Source organism: Otolemur garnettii, unplaced genomic scaffold (assembly GCF_000181295.1).
Source record: "Otolemur garnettii isolate 467f Iridium unplaced genomic scaffold, OtoGar3 scaffold00002, whole genome shotgun sequence".
Lineage (NCBI taxonomy): Eukaryota > Metazoa > Chordata > Mammalia > Primates > Galagidae > Otolemur > Otolemur garnettii.
In genome coordinates this window covers 14,044,499-14,066,270 of record NW_003852397.1, presented here as the reverse complement: position 1 = coordinate 14,066,270, position 21,772 = coordinate 14,044,499, and the positions used below count along the sequence as shown (strand labels likewise).

General features: G+C 39.3%; 1 protein-coding gene and 1 pseudogene across 2 annotated transcripts in view; one reads left to right on the top strand and one right to left on the bottom strand.

Annotated features, from left to right (window-relative positions):
* The window catches only part of SLC35F1 (solute carrier family 35 member F1), a 414,246-nt gene that overhangs the window by 7,202 nt on the left and 385,272 nt on the right, over positions 1 to 21,772 (bottom strand). The gene's annotated exons all lie outside the window — the stretch shown is intronic.
* On the top strand, positions 13,945 to 15,786 carry LOC111724841 (annotated as a pseudogene).

Below are 21,772 nucleotides of genomic sequence, written 5' to 3'. Positions count from 1 at the left end.
CTAAGAAAAGAAACAGCTGAAAATGTTAACAAATGGAAAAACATATCATGTTCATGGCTGGGAAGAATTAACATTGTTAAAATGTCCATACTACCCAAAGCAATATATAATTTTAATGCAATCCCTATTAAAGTTCCATTTTTATACTTTAAAGATCTTGAAAAAATAATACTTCATTTTATATGGAATCAGAAAAAATCTCGAATAGCCAAGACATTACTCAGAAATAAAAACAAAGCAGGAGACATCAGACTATACTATAAATCCACAGTGATCAAAACAGCATGGTATTGGCACAAAAACAGGGAGGTAGATGTATGGAACAGAATAGAGAACCAAGAGATGAACCCAGCTACTTACCATTATATGATCTTTGAGCAACCAATTAAAAACATTGAGTGGGGAAAAGACTCCCTTTTTAACAAATGGTGCTGGACGAACTGGCTGGGGACCTGCAGAAGACTGAAACTGGATCCACATCTTTCACCACTAAGATTGACTCTCACTGGATTAAAGATTTCAACTTAAGACATGAAACTATAAAAATACTGGAAGAAAGTGTGGGGAAAACACTTGAAGAAATTGGCCTGGGTGAAAATTTTATGAAGAAGACCCCCCTGGGTAATTGAAGCAACATCTGGGACAAGTCATCCCCTCTCAGGGTGGACAAGGGACTTGAGAAATTTCTCTGAAGAAGACAGGTGCGTGGCCTACAAATATATGAAAAAATTCTCACCATCCTTAATCATCAGAGAAATGCAAATCAAAACTGCTTTAAGATATCATCTAACACCAGTAAGGTTAGCCCATATCACAAAATCCCAAAATCACAGATGCTGGCATGGTTGTGGAGAAAAGGGAACACTTCTACACTGCTGGAGGGATTGCAAACTAATACATTCCTTTTGGAAAGACATCTGGAGAACACTTAAAGAACTAAAAATAGACCTGCCATTTGATCCTATAATTCCTCTATTAGGTATATATCCAGAAGATTAAAAATCACACTACAATAAAGATATTTGTATCAGAATGTTCATTGCAGCCCAATTCATAATTGCTGGTCATGGAAGAAGCCCAAGTGCCCACTGATCCACAAATGGATCAATAAATTGTGGTATATGTGTACCATGGAATATTATGCAGCCATTAAGAAAGATGGAGACTTTACCTTCTTCATGTTTACATGGATGGAGCTGGAAAATCTTCTTAGCAAAGTATCCCAAGAATGGAAAAAAAAGTATCCAATGTACTCAGCCCTACTATGAAATAAACTACTATAACCCAATTTTAGCCCAGGAACAAGGGGGGGGAGGGGAAGGGTGGGGGGAGGGAGGGTGATGGGTGGGATCATGCCTATGGTTTATCTCTCTAAATGTAGAATATAGATGTCTTAACACAATAACTAAGAGAAGGACATGAAGGCTATGTTAACCAGTTGGATGAAAGTACTTCAAATTGTATATAGAAACAGTACACTGTACCCCTTGAGGGTATTAATGTACAGTGTTATGATTTAATAAAAAAACTGAATATTCATAAAAAAACAAGTTACTGGTGTCTGTTTGATGTCCAGTGGTGGTAACTACAGCTTCATCAAATGTGGTCAATCAATTATAGTCGACGTCTACTATAACCAAATGGACAACATGACGATGTTTGCCTTTAAACCAGCTGAGATTGGTCGATAGAGACAGGCTAACCCTCTTGAAGACAATGCTCAACCAAATGTCCCACAAACAATGCTGCTCAAACTACGGAAGCTGAATGTGGAAACTCTCTGTCATCCTCCGTATTCACCAGACCTTGCACCAACTGATTACCACTTCTTCCAGGCTTTGGACCACTTCTTGCAAGGAAAAATATTCAATTTTCAATAAGCTGTGAAAAATGCCTTTTTTTATTTCATCCCCACTAGCTCTCTAGGCTTCTTCGCTGCTAATATAAACAAGCTACCATTAAGATTGCAAAGATCCACTTAAATGGATCATCCCTTTTTGGGGCATGGAACCAGCAAAGTGAGTGATAAATCCGCCACACAGGTGTTTTGTTCAGACATAGCTTTAGCATGATGCCACATACTTTGCTTTCAATGCCTTTGTGTTTAATTTGTACAAACAAAAATTGTTCAGAAGATAGATAGCATGGGATTTTATAGGACAGAGCCGTCTTGGAAGTCACCCAGGGGGATTTATTAATGTGATGATAGTTTAGGTACAAACTTTGATTAATTATACTTCTTCTTGTTTGAGATACAATAAACTAAAGTTTGATTTGAAATAGGACATTTCATATTTAATGACCTAGTAGGGGGTTATAAAGACTTAATTAGATAAAGCATGTAATATACTCATTGTAGTTCTTATTTTGAAGCAACCATTCAACTCATATTTGCTTCATTGTTGTTATTATTATTGAATTTAACTTAAAATTATAATTCTCTAACATATCTTACAATATTCTGACATAATCATAGGTTAAGTTATTTTTTCCCAGTCATCTTTTGACTGTGGGGTTATACCTTGTTTGATCAGTATCAAGCACAGAGCCTGCCACAGGATAGACATCAGTAAGTAATATTTGCTATTTGTTTTATTTTAGATAAATAAATACATTTAATTATGGGAAAATTTTAGACTAATGAAAGGAAAATAATTTTAAAACATCCTGTACCAGTGACATATTTCAAAGTTTTTAGCTTTAACCTAGATCATAAAATGTCATTTCTAGTAGATTAAAATCCACTAAAAAGGAAGTTGTATCAATCTGTAATCACAGACTCTAAAAGTCATCTTCAAACCTGGGGTCAGAGGAGGGTAAAGGATGATGAATTAGTAAGGACACTGAAGAAAGAAGACTCGGATGGCTGCCCAGGGGATTGGAGTAGGAGGTTTCATAAACAGGGTAGACAGGATTTGGCAACTGGAATAACGTAGTGGTAGGGACAGGAAAGGATCTGATACAGGGTACCAACGTAGGGGATTAAAGAACCTAAATTCTTGAGAATCTCAATTTCTGATTTTAGATTCCGTATCTTGACTTGGTCAATATGACTAAGAATATAATATTAAGTTTTGCAAAGCTAAAATCTTTGCCATTATAAGACGTAATACCTTATTAATATTCCACTTAAAAGGATCATCCCATTTTGGGGCATGGAACCATCCGTGTGATAAATCCACCAAGCAGGTGTTTTCTTCAGACATAGCTTTAGCATGACGACACATACTTTGCTTTCAGTGCCTTTGTGTTTAATTCATACAGACAAAAATTGTTCAGAAGATAGACAGCATGGGATTTTATAGGACAGAGGCGTCTTGGCAATCACCCAGGGGGATTTATTAATAGTTCTTAGAGAAAGTTCTCATTTAATATACAAGCCCAAAAAGAGAGTCGTCAGGCAAGCCTTATAGGATAAATATTAAATGCCATAAATAGTGACAAGAAAGTTTTGATTTTTTTTAAAAGTAAAACACGTTTTATTTTTTCCTTTATTCAGGCTTAGCTGAAAAAAAAAGAAAAGAAAATTTGATCAGGGATACTTAAAAGAATGACCCCCATTTCTGGATGCTGAGGTTATCTTATAGAGCATTTATTTCAGAAACCAATGAAACAATAATTTTGTACAGTCTAGGTTGTTTAACCACAAAGAAATACTTATTCCTAGTTCCTTAAGCAAAAAGAACAGGAGTTTCTGTGGAAGGCCATGTGACCACTGCAGCTGTCTCTGTGTTACAGATAAGCCCAGTGTAAGCAGAGGCTTGCTGTCTCCACCGCAGGGCACGGGTTGCTATCCAACCTGAACTTTGTGTCTTCCCTTTTGCCAACTAGGGCCCATCAGAGTATGCTGTGTGTTGTGAGCTGCAGACACACTTTTGTCTGCATTTCACCTAACAGGTAGCTTTGAGAAGCTGAGAAAGGATGTACCCTATATTAATCTACCACACTACACACACTGGGTACTGTGCCTCTGCCTTTTTCCATCTTGATGGGTCTTCTTTGGAAAAAAGGGTCAGAAGGCACTTACTGCACAGGGTGAGTGTCCCTGAATGTTCCCTAAAACAATCTGAGTAAGACACAAGCCACTGCACAGAAGATTGGTAGCGAGCCTTACAGCCAGGGGTTCATGTCTCCAGGAGTTAAACTCAGCTCTTAGACAGCTGGCCCATCAGTATGATTACTATTTGGTTAATGTGGCATTCAGCATGTTGGTAAAGGATAGATCAAATTTTCATTTTATTTTTGGCTTCTAAACATCTAAGTTGAATTTTAATAAACTAATGACTTCAAGAAACCCAAAACTATCCGAGTGAAAAACCATATGGTTTGAAACTCATTTCAAAATACGATTTTTATATATATATATAAAATATATCAACTAGACAATGTGAAAAAGAGGGCAATCTCTCTAGGGCAGCAGAGGAAAGCATGGGCAGTCTTTGGAGAGGCACAAAGTACACCATGAAGGGACCCTGATTTAAGCTCTTCCTTTACTGTACACACATCCAAACTACTTCTATATGATGGGCCTGGTGTTTTCCCTTTTTCCTGGGAAGTACACCTGAAAAGGGTCCCTTTGGGGCATAGCCTTCATGTAATACAGCTACTGTAAGGTTCCTGATGTTGGACTTCAGTCATTTTTTTGATAAATGTCTTGGCTTGTGCTTCCTAACGATGAGAAGTAATTGTTGATTTAGTGAATAATGGAAACTTAAGACTTTTTTTTGGCTCTTCAAAGCAGATGTACAACAGTTTCTACATCTAAAAAAAGATTCAGTGGAAAAAAGAAACTCTGTCATTCATGAGAGGTCAAGAAAAGACTGAAAAAGAGTGGTTCATGAGGTCTCTTAGAAAAGGGGAGGTTCAGGGGAATGAGACTCGGGGTAAAACGACTGGAGTTATCTGAGGAAACAAGGAGAGATCTAGCTCTAACTCGGAGGACCAAGGAAGGAAGCTCTGAGAAAATACAGTTGGAAGGGGAAAGAAAATCAGGTCAATTTAGAAAGGAAAAAGATACAAGTAAAGAAAACTTCTCAATGTCTGGGAGGAAAGGGGACTGAAGAACCTGACGATCAAAAAATAATTCTTGTCTAAGTTGAGTCAGCATGTGTTCTGCTGTCTTCTCTCTCTTTCTCTTTTCTCTCTTTTTATACACATCTGCAGGCCTCTACTGCTGACTTTTATTATCTGCCTTATGAACTTACACTCCTACACCAAACATTTGTTTTTCTGGAGAGAAAGTAGGCTGATAAAACACTGCCCTTGATGGCTTCTCATGTACCAGAGATGAGTGAAGGTAAATGCTTTCAAGCCCTCAGCTGTTCCCAAGGTGATCCATGATGGATGGAGGAAGGAAATACCAAATAGGTCACATCCTAGCTCAAGGATGATATTATTGTTAAACTTCAAAACACATGTTGTCTTCTGGGGCTCTATGGATCTGAGCCTGCCCTTGAAAGAGGCATACTGTTTGGAAACCTGGTAGTGGTAAGAATAGAAACTGGTCCCTGAACTGCATAAGAAGGCTGCAGAGAAATTAACTCAGGGATGTTTTTACATGTTCTTAGACATGGCTTTTGATGTGGAGTTATTTCACATTTATGAAGGACATATGACTGCAGTAATGATTTATTTCCTGGTTGGTGTTTTAAAAAAGATACAGATGTAATTAAGTTTTCTCATATTTTTTAACACTTTCACAGAAAACTTCTGAGAGTAGTTTGGGAATCCATAAATTTAACGGTTGTTAAATGAAGGTGACCATGGATAAGTCAATGGCAGTGACTGGTCATTTTCAAAGTCATGTAACAGGCTGATAAATGTGGGCTAAAATAGTGCAGAAAGAATTTCCATGGAGGAGACTGGCCTGGTAATTCCAGCAAGCAAGTTATGCCTGGAAAAAACTAGACTTTTAATTAAGTTTGGGAAAACTGTCCTAAATAATTTTTTTGCTTATCTTAAGTTTATTTACAAACACATACAGAATGCTATGAGTTCAAGAGTTTGATCCATCGTTCAAAGAGAATGAACCTCTTAAAATGCTGTTCATATCTGTTAAGTGGATGAATTAAAACATATTTACTACTTAAGCAGGTGGTGTGTTACTATAATGAAAAGTGTAGCAAATCCGGAAAGTCATCATAATTAGTAATGTCACTTATTTTCCATTGAAAATGGCAAATTCTTCTGGGACCCTCCTGATAGTGGCTCCTAAGGGTGACAGAGGTTATGAACCCCCAGGCTTTCCATGTCAATGTGGTGCTGTGGGAAGCTCTGTGAAAAGCACAGAGATCAAAGGATACTAAGTCCCTTTTTCATGACCTGTTCCCAGGCGTGCAAGGACTGCCAAATGTCCTGGATAATTTTTGCCATATAAGACAAAGAGTCCTTTTTCTTCTGCACTTCCCTATTCTGTGAAATAAAATACACGTATAATATGAAGGACCCTCCCCCCCACATCTAGCCCTGTTTGCTAGATCAAGAAAGAACAAATAAGCCCATTACTATTTAAAACGGAAGTAGATGACCAGTTTAGAGGTCCTGGATACCAGCGTAGTTTAGAGACCCACCAGTGACTAGATTAAAGTAACATGCTAATTAAGAGTGAATCATTAATTAAATGTAATGCTGTCATAGGGAGGGATGACTAGAAGGGGAGTCTCTTGAGTCCCACTTTATAGGGGGCCCCTTTGGCTACAAGCTTGGAAGGGAAACAGCCACTCTGCTGCATGTCCTGGGTGGGAGAGACAAGACTGCTCAGCACTGACCACACAGCCCTTCTCTCGGCAGCTGGGTGCTTCTCAGACGGCTGAGGACCACACCTCGAGGCTGGGAGTGCAGTCGTTGGGCACGGAAGGGGTACTGGTCAGTGCTGAGCACACTGCAAGCTGTGGCCCGGTTAGGACCCTGTGACGAAGGCTCTGCCTGGTCCTGTTCTATTGCCCCTGGGCCTCAGCCAATTGCTATTCAGGCCAAGAAAACCAGACAGACCTGGCTCCATGGAAAAACCAACACAAACAAGTTGATGTTTGACTTCCTAATTTTGGCTCTCATGAAACTAACAAGATCATTTTTAATATTGTAAATGTATTAAAAAGGCAAAAGTTCAGTTTCTGAGTTTACTGAACTAGTATAAATCGCCGGGAGAAACCAGAGCTTTTTCGAATATTTTTGAACTCCCCAATTTTTACTCTATCTTCTTCTCTCACCTCCCTTATTTCTCCTCTTCCTCTTTCTTCCTTCATTTCTTTTTTGTCAGAATAAAAAGGGTTAAACCTTTCTGGTTAAATATTGCAATATTTCTTTACTCTAGGTCATGCCACACAAAATATCAGATGTGGGCACAGCACACAATCTACTGACAAACACTAAGATTACTATCTTTAGAAAAACTAAGAATACTGACCCCCTTTGCTCACCTACCATTCTTTCTCCAATTTGGGAATTCAGATCCCCAATTTATGCTAACCTAATAAAGACAGAAAGGAAACGAACAAGTGCCTTCGTAAGAACGCCAAATGGTTTCTCTAGTCACATGAAAAAGCCAAAGCACTGCTAAGATTTAAGTACTTGACTTATTTTCCAAGTATCATGTTGATAAAGAAAACAGAAGCAGCAATCAGGGCCCCTGCCTCTTTGTGTGTGCCTGACGTCGTCTGTCACAGAGCAAGGCCGTGTCCTGAACTGCAATCCCAGCTTGGTTTATGAGACCAGTTCACTTACCAGTATAATTTATGCAGCCAATCACATCTAAGGCCAAATAAGTGTTCTTTAATAGGCCAGTATTTTCCCTGGTGGTTAATTTCACATATGAGTACAAGAGATAGGGAGCTAAATATGGATTTCTGCCATTATCTTTTATATGACAAACAAACATTTTCACTGGTTGGATGAATTGACAAAAATCTTTGTGCACGCAGATCTCTATTTTCTGCATTCTAGCAAAAAAAGAAAAAGACTGTATTAGCTATACCAGAGTGGACCAGAGGGGTTGACTCCATGAGAGTGTTTAATTAGAGGCTCAGTTACAATGAAAGCTGTTCAATAGCTCACTTATGTCACCTTCCCTTGTGTAGTTCTTATGATCACTAGTCAAAAAGGAATTGCACGTGTGTAGGGGGCACACTGAGCAGTGGCCTTCACTCCACTGGACTCTTGTACCATGACTTCTATTTTCCCTCAGCAAGACACAGAGGGGTATGCTGGCCAGGAACAATTCTGCAGGGGACTAAATTCTAAAACCAGTGAAAGATGCTTAGTTTGCAGAAATGATAATGTTGCAGCTCAATATATCCCAAAGCCCCCCCCCCCTTGTTACAATGGAATCAAGGAGTGGAACTGAAAGAGTCACCATTCACTACTGGCCCTGCTATCTACTAGTAACATTTTTGCTCCTGTCACTGAAACCTTATGCTCTGCTGAACTGCAAGTCTTAGTTCCAAAGGGAAGAATGCTTCCACCAGAAGATAGAACAGTGATTTCAGTAAACTCAAAGTTCAGATTGCCACCTGGCCTCTTTGGGCTCATTCATGCTTCCGAATCAACAGGTAAAGAAGGGAGTTTTAGAGATCAGCTGACCTTGGTTACCAAGGGGAACTGGACTACTACTCCACTCTGAAGGTAACAGAGTATCTCAGGAATACCTGAGATCTGTTAGCATGTCTCTTAGTGTTAATATGCATGGTGATTAAAGTCAAAGGAAAACCACAATAACCAAATCTCAGCAGGACTACTAGTGTCCCAGGCCCTTCAGGAATGAAGATTTGGGTGACCTCATGAAGTAAATAATCTCAACCAGCTGAGGTGCTTGCTGAGGGGAAAGGGAGTACAGGGAGAGAAGACAGCAGCTATGGCCTCGTGATGAGTTGCAGACACAAGGACTATAATTTTCTTTGTTATGTTTGTGTGTACAGGACAAATATTTTTGTTTCCTTCCTTCTCTTATCCCTTTATAAGTAACATAAGCTGTAACTTTACACCATAGTATTGAAGTTAAAGATAGAAGGTGAAGCGTGAACATTCCACCCAAGACTGCATCTTCTGAGGACAGGGTTAGTGTGTTTTCAGTCATATGCAGGATAGTTGTGTCATGTTAGGCAGACATGTGATCTTGTTATTGTCTTTATTTGGAGATTATTATTTAAAGTGTAGTCAATGCCAAGTTAAAAGGGGAAGAATTTATGGTGTTTAATTTCACGAGTTGAGTCAACTTGGCTAGGCCACAATACCTAAATATTTACTGACCACCAGTGTAGATGTTGTTACAAAGGTGTTTTTTAAAATGAGATTAACATTTAAGTCTGTATACTTTGAGTAAAGCAAATTGTCCTCCATACTGGGCATGAGCCTATTTGATTAGGTGGAGGTTTAAGAAAAAGACTGAAGCCCTGAGGAAGAGGGGATTCTGCCTCCAGACTTGAGCTACAATATCACCTCTACCTTGGGTCTCCAGATTTTGAGCTTGCCAGCCCTTTGTCGTGTGAGCCAATTCCTAAAAATCAATCAATCATTTTTTTCTGTATACACACACACACGCACACGCACACACATACATATGCACACTGTCCTGGTGCTGTTACTCAGAAGAACACTGACTACTATGATTGGTAACACGACAATCTATGACACCATAGGTCTTTGACTCTGCCACAAAATTTTTAAACAATTTATCTTCACAGCACGTTTTATAAAAAATCATATTTTCCAGGGAATATCAAGTGGTATCTCAGAGTAGGAGCTCTAGAATCAAAATGATGGGGCTTGCATCCCTGTTTGCTTTTTCCTTGCTCTGTTCTGGACAAATTCCTACCTCTCCAAGCCCTAGGCCACTCATCAGTTAATTAAGGATAGTAATAGCATCTGCCACGTGGGCCCGTGGATGAGAAGTTGCATGTACAACTCCTGATGCAGTCCTTGCCCCATAGCCATGCTTAATATGTGTCAGCTGCTGCTGTCTCTACATCATAGAGAGTAAGTTCTAAAGCAAAGGTATATAAACATTTTCTCAAAAGCCTTTCTGAAAAGTTCACTGTAAATCAAGTTGAATTGCAAATTCATTTATGGGAGTAGCTATTTAAAAGAACAGCTGTCACAACCATCGGGGGAGGTCTTAAATAAATAAATAAATAAATAACAAAGAAGGAAATAAATGAAAAAGAGCAGACTATTGGTCCATCTGGAATGGAAGGCTTTTTCATCAATGCAACTAATCAACTTCTGGCTTATAGACTAGGGTTTGGGCATATTTATGTTGAGATTTCTTATGACAATGCATAATTATGTAAGCCACAGGAATAATCAGTATACTTTGCTTTACCTTGTTCATTAATTTTGAGCAACTACCCCACATTGGCATAAATCATGGTTGAGTACACATGAGTATGCATGAGTAACTTCAGCAATTCATTTTGCATCCTTGGTGTGGTATACTGAAAGACAGTCCACCAAAAGATGTCTATGTCTTAATCCCAGGGAACAATGAGTATTAGTTACACAGTTTGGAAAAAAGAATATTTGCAGATGTGACTAAATTAAGGATCTTGAGATGGGACATCATCCTGGGTGCTATAGACTGAATTTTGTCCCTGTGAAATGTGTATGTTGAAGTCCTAATCCTGAGGTGGATGTACTTGGGTCACTATGAAAGTTGGAGACAGACTGTGTTATGGTTCATTATTTCACTTCCAAGAAATAGTCAATAGTGTCCTTTCTGATTCACCATGCAAGTTTCAACTTGCTCCGCTTATCAGTGTTGCTGGGAGGGCTTCATTTGTTTCTATCCACATGGATTTTACGTTTCTTGATTTTTGTGTATCCAAGACTTTTGTTAATGATGCACATATTTAAGAGACAGGGCCTCCGAGGAGGCACTTAAGGTTAAATAAGATCATAAAGCTACTGATTCCTTTACTGTCCTTTTAAGAAGAGACACCAGAAGCTCTCTCTCACTCTATGAAGAGAACCATTACTAGGTAACTACCCAGAAGAAAAAAAAAGTTCATTTCACCATAAAGACATTTGCATTAGAGTGTTTCTCAGAGCTCAATTCACAATTGCCAAGATGTGGAAGCAACCCAAGTGCCTATCAACTCGCCAATGGATAAATAAGTTGTGGTATATGTATACTATAAAATACTATTCAACCATCTTATAAAAAGGCAGAGATTTACAGCTTTGTATTGACCTAGATGCATTAGGAGAACATCTTCCTAAGTAAACTATTACGAGAATGGAAAAACAAGTATCCAATGTATTCAATAATAATATGAAACCAGTAGATGAACAACTACATACCTACATTCAAGTGGGGAGAGGTGGGAGGGAATTGGTGTGCTCTCACCTAATAGACACAATGTAGGGGTATATGGCACACTTTCTGGGTGAAGGACTCAACTACAACTTGGACTATACCCAACAAATGTAACCTAATCATTTGTACCCTTGTATCAATCAGAATTATAAAAGAAGAGAACCATATTGAGGAAATCACAATGAATAATAATTCTAAATTAAGTGTGATAATCTTATATAGCAAACAAAGCTGCAGTCTACTCTTCCAGACATTTTCTATATATATCACTTCATCTCATTTTCAAAACATTCAGAGAAGTATGGAGTCCCGTGATAAACACCTTGATGTCGAGGAAGCAGGTGGGGTGGGGGAGGTTTAGTAGTGTGTGTAGGTCTCACATCTTGCAGTGACACCTGACACAGTGTCCAAAGGCCTTGATCCTTGGCTCAGTTGTCTTCCCACTCTCTTAAAAGCTTGGTTAGCTGCATTACAAAGTATTAATAGTATTTATTTTTGTTTCTTTCACTTCTAAGGGCAGTTCATATGTCATTTGCATGGGGAAAAACTCAACTTGAATTGTTTCAGAACAACCTCAATGAATTATTGATAAACATGGAAGCTGGTTTTTTCCTATTTATAGAAATGTACAATCATCGAAAAATCCTATCACAATTGGGGGAGGAGGAACCCCCTTGACAAAATGAAAAATGAGCTCCCTTGCAACAATATTGGAATTCTATATTTCCTTCTCTTACATGGACCTGGGGCTTGCAGGAAAGGCAAAAATAGAAATAAATGGATGAGTAATTTATTTTGGTTTTAAAGATTAATTTTTTTTTCTGAATAAGTAATTTACTTCCTGAGAAATAGCTGCCACCTTCTCCTAGGTGGCTGTCCACAATCACTCTTTAACTCTAGAATATCATGGAGAAGTATTGGCATAAGGCTTGAATTTTTTTGTTATTCCAGAATAAAATCTTACAACGTCATTGTTATTGAATTTTCACAGTATCGTATAACCCTTGAAATCCATGGAGTAGCATAAAAAATGTACCAGACAAACTCAACAATACTCCTGGGTTTTTTTTTTATCCTTTTTGTACAAATAAATTATTGAATGTTTTAAGACTTGAAAACAAAGTGAACTTTGGGTTATACTGCTATTATATAAACACACTTTTGTTCTCAAAATCTAGAGGGATCCCCTAAGCTTGACATTCGCAAACCAATATACCCATAACCATCTCTCTGTCTACCTTTATATATTTTTGAGGAAGGTGGCAAAGATGAGATATCACCAAACTGTGAAGAAACCTGTAGCTTAGAAAGAAGCTTTTGTTCTTGTCAAATTAGTCTATGTGTAAGGGTCTCTTTTCTCTGGACATACGTGATTCTGGGAAAAATTAATTTGATAACGTTATGGTTGTTACTGAAACTGTTTCTTCTGGGGGTGCGCCATATGTATGAGATCAGTTTAGAATGCTCTTCTGCTCTCTGGGTGCTTTTGCTTTCCAAATAGTTCACAGTACTTTGTAAGCTATTGCTTTAATAATCCTTCCCTCTCACATCTTACCGCAGGGATGCTGGTCTGCTTTGGTACCCCACTCACTCCTTCAGGTCAAATGAAGACCATAAACCATTACATTGAAGATATTTCCCTGCCTTGTGTGCAGGCTACAGAGAACCTTATAACAGAAGTAACAGATACGTCCTTAGATGTCACCAAAAACTCAAATAGGAAGCAGATACTCCACTTAGTCTAAAACTGGATGAAAATGATATAATTATAAATAGCTTTGAAAACAGGCTGCATCCTTGAAGTGCAAGGAAATTTGTAACATTTTGTGTAGCTTTCACGTTTTAGCAGCTTCTTAAATGACACTCTTTGCAAAGAAATGGTTGTTTCCTGGTGCTGAAGAGTAAGGAAAAGTTTGCAGGAACAGTTGTAGCCTACATCAAGGGTGGGTAGACTAACAAAGCTGGAAGCTGCCTGGTTTTGTATGTAGTTTTACTGGGACACTGCCATGTCCATGGCAGAGTTGTGTAGTTGTGTGTTTGCCTGAGAAGCCTAACATATTTATAATCTAACCATCAAAAGCTCTGGGGTACCTGAGCCCAGAGATTGTAATTTTGAGCCTATGACTTGTCTGAACTGGTGAGGTGTTGAGTTGGTATAATTTCCCAAACTTGTTGGTAGGAAGAGTCATCTAGAGTGCTTGTTAACAGGATGGACACCAGGTCTTTCTCCTGGTGGGTTAATTCAGCGTATTTGGATATGGTTCAGGAGTCTCATTTTAACCAGTCCCCTGGGTGATGTGTAGGATTTGCATGTTTGGGAAAGGCTGGTGTCATTCATTCTGACCTTACTGAGTGCCACAATCTGGATGGTGGCTCAAGGTCATAGTGTAGTCACAAGCAGAAACGTAAATGCAGAGTATTTCGCTGGGATATCATTAGGGACGTCTTCTTCCTCAAGCATAGTGTCCTGGGGACCTCAGGACAGGGCCAGCTGAGAGATGAGACATCCTGGAAAGGGCAGGGATCAGGAGCCTGGGACAAGGAGGATCAGTCCTGGTGCTTCATACCAGCTTCGAGGAAAGAAGCCCACTGGGGTTCTCAGCAGAGTAGCTGTGGCCACGTTCCCACTGATGGACATGGGTGGTAGTAGGAAAAGAGAGGATGTGGGAGGAAGGGTAGGCTGGGAGGGGACAGCTAGAGGAGGTCAGGTACTTACATCACCTGGGCCACTCTTAGCAGCTGCCTGGTCTTCCTTTCAACAACCTTCCCATAGTGGCCTGTTCTAGGTCTTGTGCCTATCACGAGAGAAGGGGGCACGACTGCACGGCCACTCCCACCCTCCTTTAAAAAATTAAAAGGAAAGATTCATTTTCCCTGAAAGTGGGCCAAAATATGTGGGCGCACATTATACAAGGGAGCACATTATATATAGTAAAATTCAGGGTAGTTCCAAAATGAAAATAACTTTATTGTTGTATGATTATACAAATAATAAATGTCCATGTAGAGTTTCTGCAAAAGCTGATTAATATAGTACTTCAAAGTGTGGAGAACATGAAATATAAATACAATTGTCCCTTGATATCTGTGGGGGATTGATTCTGGGACCCCTTGCATACCCAAGTCTGCTGATATTCAAGTCCTTGATATAAAATAGCACAGTATTTGCATATAACCCCTTGTATCCTTTACCTCATTTCTAGATTGCTTACAATACCTCGTACTGTGTAAATGCTATGTAAACAGTTGTCACCCTGTATCATTTAGGGAATAATGACCAAAAAAAGTCTGTGTAAGTTCAGTACAGATGCAGTCTTTTTTCCTGAATTCTTTCAGTAAATGGTTAAATCTATGGACCCACAGATAGAGAGGGCCAACTGCACTCATCTATCATCCTATTTATTGAATATTCACTTACTACAGTAAATGATTTGCCTGTATTATTTATGTCTCACAATTAATCTGGGATAGTTACTATAGTGACCCTCATTTTGCTGATGCTGAACTACAATTGAGAGAAGTTACTTTTTGCCCAAAGCTGTGGAACTGGTCACATCAGACCTTCTTAACCAGGAGCCTGTAAAAAGAATCCTGGGGTCTGAGAACCTGGATGAGAACTTTATTTGCACTGACCTCTAACTGACGTTTTGCATTTTTTCAATTGTAAACGCAAGCAATAAGCTATGGTAGCACTGGCAGTAACTCTGACTTTTTCACCAGAGAAAATCAGGCACAGTACCTATTCTCATATCACACTACAACTGCTGCAGACCTTGCCAAATATTGTTTATGCTCATCACTGCTTTGAAATGGCAGCAGTTATTAGATCTGCTCCTTGATCTTGTGATTTGTATATTACTTTATCATCACATTTAAAAATATTTTGATAACTTTATTTTAATATAATTAGTTTTATAATCCCACGTATTTTATCTTAGACATGTAAAAACATTGTCAAAGGGATCTCTTGGTTTCATCATACTGCCTAAAAAGTTGCAGACCCCTTGGTAGGGAGTGCAGCTGGAATTCCCAGTGAGGCTCAGGCTTGGCAGGACACTGCTTGCCCCATGGACACGTGTTTATTTTTTGGTGAACATCTTTTCTGCTTTGTCTCTGTGGACACAAACACATACTTGCTTAAAGGTTTATATGTGAAATTGCGCAAGTGAACATGCCAATAAAAATATTTCTCCTTTTCTGGTGGTAGTGGCCTCCACACGAGAACACGCCTCTTGCAAAGGATCTTCTTCCTCCCTCCCCAGAAGCGAGACAAGCAAACACAAGAAGCAGCTCCTGGTGCAGAGCTCAATTCCCGCTCCATAAATGTGAAATGCCTGGGATGCCACGGAATGACTGCAGTGTTCAGACATGCACAAACAGTAGTCCTATGTGTTGGTTGCTTTCCTAGCCCCTGCCAGGCTACAGGGGGCGAAGCCAGGCTTACAGAAGGATATTTCTTCAGGAGGAAGCAACACTAAAAGTACCTTGCTTGAATGAATGGGAAGCCATCCCAATAAACACATGTTGGATTTAAAGTAAAGGTGTCAGAAGAAAGCAGGGCTATAGTCTCCCAGTACTCAATGGAATGAATTCCAAAGTTAAAACCAGCCAAAATTTGTGTTGCAACCAAAGAAGAAAAGGGGTAAAGGTATATGGCATAAACTTTGGAAAGTTACCCAAGGGCGAGTTTGGAAGATTCCAGCATGACTCAGAATTGTTGCTAAGCCAGCACCACCACAAAGCACTCAGGAAGTGGAGTTGGCTGACTCTGGAGACTCCCAGATATCTCTGTAATCTGGAGACAACTGATAGAACTTGTGATTGGGTTAACTCAGGGAAAAGTTGAGGAAACATCCTCAGGAATGGAAACCCTCACCTGCTTACTCAGATTCTTAGGGAGGCAAGGGTCACTGGGACTGGACATTATTTGGGGCTGTGGGGTGAACTGGGGGAGCAGTTCATGGACACAAAGGGGTTATAGCCCTGAAAGTGGGATGGGTCATAGACCAAATTGACCTGTAAGTGTAAAGATGGGAGAGACATCATCATCAAACAAAAAGATCCCTGGGTTCTGTATGTATAATACCTGAGAAAGAAGGGAAGAGAAGGAAGGAAAAGGGAGGGAAGGGAAGGGGAGAAAGGGAGGGGAGAAAGAAAGAAAGGGAGAAAGAAAGATAGGAAGGAAGGATGGAAGGAAGTGAGGGAGGGAGGAAGGAAAGAGAGGGAAAGGAAGGAAGGAGGAAGGAAGGAAGACAGGGAGGGAGAGAGGGAAGGGAGGAAGAAAGGAAGAGAGGGAAGGAAGGGAGGAAGAAAAGAAGGAAGAGAGGGAGAGAAGGGACCTAAAAGAAAGAAATCCTACTTAATGGGTAGAATACTGGCCCCATGCATTGAGGTTGGTGGGTTCAAACCTGGCCTGGGCCTGCTAAACAAACAAATAAAAAAAGAAACAAATCCTAAAACTCCATAATGATAAAATCCAGTGACTCAAACTTTTGAAGTAGGACTGGAGGCAGGCAAAAGAAAATGTCTTTAAAGTTGTGAGAAAAGAAAGCACAACCTGGGACAGAGTTATCCATTGAATAGAAAGACAAAAAATATTTTCAAAGAAGGAAAGACTTAAGAATACAAGCCCTATGGACACTTCCTGGCCGATCCACGCCTGCCTCCATTCACTCCTTCTGCAGCGAATATAAGGTCTCCTTCTGTAAAATATTTGACAACCATCAGCTTTTCCATTATAGTGAAAATATTTCCTATAAATGGCCAAACTGCACTGTGCCCAGCCCAGACAACCACAGGTAGCTGGCCTGCTTCCTAACAATGCCAGTAGTGATGAACTCTAGCCTACTAAGAGATTAATCAAAATAGAAGATTAATCCAAAAAGAAGTGCCTGAATTTCAGAGACCGGTGGTAGAGCAAGTGTAGTAAGTATGGAAATATGACTGAAAAACCACAGAGATCACATTTACGCCAGTCAATTAGTAAAATAATTGACAGTATGAAAACAACACAACAAAAGTCAGAAAATGAGGATGAGATCGTGTTAATCCTCTTTCCTAGAAGAGAGTAAATCAAAACTCTTGAAACTTTAAATATAGAGTTGAAAAGTCTCCTGTCCATGGTGGCTCTGCTTCGGCCTTTAGGGTGAGCCAATCCTTGTTCTTTATCTTAGCAAACTGATACTCTGATTCCTGTGAACTTGCTTTATTAATATTCTAGTGCATGAGAGATGGATCCACACAGGTCTGCTGACAAAAATTAGGTGGATGTGCAAAATGTGGCCAGATTGTGCATGTTGGTGACAAACACACCCAAGGTATTGTCCTGGGAGACAAGTAGCAGTTTTTTTCCTGGCTGTGCCCCTTCCAGCCACAAGCCTTTCCACTTGCAGCTTCTGCAATGCCTCTAGCTGCTCCATTTTTACAGCTTACTCTGATGATGTGAGTTCAAAGCATCCGTTTTGTGATGTGGAGTTCACGAATAGATTAATGTAGACAGGAACTTTGACTTCTGGCTATAATTCCAGTGCCTGCCTCATAATTTATCCCTAACTTCTCAAATCCTTCCAATATTTGTGATAAATCGAAATTGCTAATGTGGTAGAGACTGGCTATTTGTTCACTAAATGTATTTTCTTTTCTTCCTGCACAAACAACTTGACTGTATTTTCTAACCACCTCTGCTAGTAGGTGTGGCCATGTGACTGAGTTCTGGCTGATAGAACAGGTATGGGTTATAGACACACTGCAAAAGCCTCCAGGCTGTCTCACAGAGAGTCTTTTGGGGGACTCCAAGTGCCTAGCCTAGGCATTAGCAAACTTTTTCTTAAAGGGCTGGATAGTAAATATTTTAGGTTTATGGGTCAATACTCTGTCACAACTACTCAGTGTTGGAATTGCAATTCCAAAACAGCCATGCATAATGTGTAATAAAACGGGCATGGCGGTGCTTTAAATGAACTTTGTTTATAAAAACAGGGGTCTGGCTTACAGGTCATGGTTTTCTGACCTCTGCCCTGAGGATGTAAGAGCCACAAGGTGGAAAGAATATGGGTTCTTGAATGGCTCTGCAGGGAGGTGCCCCTCCCCTACTGCTAGAAACTAGCAACCCCTACACTAACTAATTTAGCAAAATAGAAGCCTCAAAAGAGGCTATACTGAGTTACTGTGAAGGAGAAAGCCAAGTCCAAACATTCATTGCTCTTTCACCAGAGTATTTCATGTGAAATGGTTTTGAGCCTCAGTGATACCTGTTTCCCTAATTCTCCACTGACTAGCGAAAGTTAAAAAAGAGAACATAAAAGGCTAAGTATTACATTTTAAATCTTCCATTTATAATTATAATTGGGGACTACGAGCTTAAAATTCACAGCCTTTTAAGATGCCATCCTTACAAGAGAGAAATATAACAAGCTCCTTAGAAAGGTATTTTCATAAATAAGATGGAAATATTGCTTTCATGGCACAGGTTAAGGCTGCCTGCCCTGGCTTTTAAAGTGCAGTTCCATTACTGAAATTGCTCACTGCCACAGAGGATCAACAGGGGGTTGCTTGGCTCAAGGTGCTGATTCATGTCTAATGAAAGATTCCACTCCTGATGCAAGTTTCCAACTTCTGCAAATTCCCTGGCATTGGCGTTTAGATGTTAAGGATACTTGAAATTGCCGTACTATTCAAGTCCTGGTATCTCCTCCTTTGTATTAATCTGCCTGGTGATTTTTGATGTTCCTATCATCTTTATTTATAAATAAAGAGTTAAGCTCTAAATCAGTGGCTGGCACATAGCAGGCACAGAATAAATAAATAATGGCTGGGTGAAGTTCTTTTATGTGTAAATGTAATACATAATAATATACTGTTCTAATGAACCCACGTCCAGAGTTATTAAACTTAGCTTGCCAAATCTCTTATAACAACAATAACAAAACAGTAACAGCAGCTTGCAGATGTGGGATATAATTTTAGTGGCTGACAGGGGCAGTCAGGATAGAACATGGAGCTCTGCGTCCATCCTTGTAGGATGTGACTGAGATTGCTAGCAGAGAGAGTGACATTAAGAAACTTTTTGAATTGTTTTATAACCCACATCCATTACAAAAAGTTTATCTGGTATAAAGATGAGACTAAAACACACAAAATGTTTTTTAAATGAAAACATGCAGATTAAATCCTATAAAATTTACATTAATCACTTTACCCAAGATAGTTGAAGTAAGCTTCTTGGACAAGTTATTTTGAAATACTTTCTCTCCCTTCTTTTGTATTTAGACAATAAAAACATTTTCCTGATGTAAGAATAGAAGTCTTATGGAGGCCTTCCCTGCTAAGATACCACTCTCAAGTGATATCTGAAGAGTGTGGATCATCTGTGGTTTCAGGCTTGAAAGCAGAGAGCTACATAAGCTAATGGCCTGTGTCAGTAGTTTTCAACTTTTTTTTTTTTTTTTTTTTTATCTCATGGCACACTTGAACCTGTAGTTAAACTTTCATGGCACACTTAAATTATGTTGATAAGAAAAAAAAGAGGGAAGAAAAGAGTTTACTTACTGTGCTTTGAACTTCTTCCAGAACTTAATTTAATTAATGATATTGAAAATTTTTTGCAGCACACCAGTTGAAAATCACTGGCTAAGCCAAGTATCTAAAGGGGACTTGGAGAGAACCTTCAATGTTCATTTTTCTCTATTAATTTCTAGTTTATTTTCATAAAGCCACAAAAATAACATATTCTTATGAAATGAATGTCAACTTTAGTTCTGTGGCAATTTTTTTCTTTCTTTTTTCCTTCCTTTTTAATTTTTGGAGACAGGGTCTCACTCTGTCACCCAGGCTGGAGTGTAGTGGCATCATCATAGCTCATTATAACCTTGAACTCCTGGGCTCCAGCAATTCTCCCACCTCAGCCTGCTAAGTAGAGTAGCTGGGACTATAGGCATATGCCACCATACCAGCTAGTTTTTTATTTTTTGTAGAGATAGGGTCTGGCTTATTATCCAGGCAGGTCTTGAATTCCTGGCCTCATGCAACCCTCCCACCTCAGCCTCCCAAAGTGCAGGCATCAGCACTGTGCCCAACCTCTGTAGCAATATTAAGCCTTAAAAAGGTAATAGTAAATGTGTGAAATAAGCCATCATCCACTTTAAATGTTTGGCAAAAGGTAATTTTCTGCATATTCAATATTGACTTCTGTTTTCCTGAAGAATATTCAGTACATGAAGGAATATAGTGAAAAAAATTATTGGTATTTTAACAACCCAAAATATTTTGTATTTCTGGTTGTCACATAAAAATTCTATTTTAAGCAAGAAAGTTCAGTTCAAAGTGACTGATAAGATACTTTCCACATGTTTATGCATGAGACCCCAGGTTTGCCTTTTCAAACAAGGAATAAGTAGGGGGAAAATTCATACAAAATTGTTGAAAGCTACATCTCATTACAAAATCTTAAAATAAGATTAAAAGTCCCAAAATCGAATGAGATAAAGATTACCGATCCTGAATCATACATTTAATCATAGAAATGTATCTGATGATTACTGTCTGTGCATTAGCTAATTTAATCTCTTCATAAACTCCATAAGGCAAATCTTATCACCTGGAAGTTTGGAGAGAATAAGTAACAGGTCCGAGTATAGAGTACACAGATGCCTCAATTTAAACCGAGGCTCTTGGACTCTGAAGTCCATTCCCTTTTGGCCACACCATATTGCTTAATTCACACTTTCCATGGTAGACACTGAAGTAACCCTCTTACTCCAATTTATCTTCTCCCCACATGACGTGGTGTTTTCTTTACTAAAATCACATATTAGCAGGGGAACAAAACTACTTTAATCCTTTCCAATACGATTTTTCTGCCACTCATGTACTCCTCAGCTCTTACTTATTTTGGGCAGAAAGATGGTTGATGGATTAACTGTAATCGCTCTATAGTTTTAAAAGAGAAAAACATGAATACAAACTCACCTAATGATTATATCATCTATTTTAGGTTACAAAACATAATGCAAGTGTTTTTGTTCATGTTTGTTTGTAATTTTTTTGAGTGAGATTCTTCCTGAAGCAATCTCTAGGTCGAGGGCCTACACAGGATGGGAAAGGGTTAAAAACTAGCCAGGAAATTCAACCCGGTACAGAGTGTCTATGGGTGGAGAACACGTCTTTGTTGCCCAGACATGGCTTCTGAATAGCATGTCCACATGTCCCAGCTGGCCTGGCTTGGAGCCAGGGCACCCTATTGTCCTGGCATAATTGATTGTTAGTCCCCTTTGGCAGGCAGAATAAGGCACCCGGAGACAGTCCTGTCCTCATCCCAGAGTTCCTTTGTAGCGTAAAACGGACTTTGTATGTGGTTAAATCAAGGATTTTGAGGTGAGGAGATTATCCTGCATTATCCAGACGGGCCTACTATAGTTGCCTGGTCCACAGAGAGAAGCAGGAAAGGTGGAGTGTGATTTAGATATG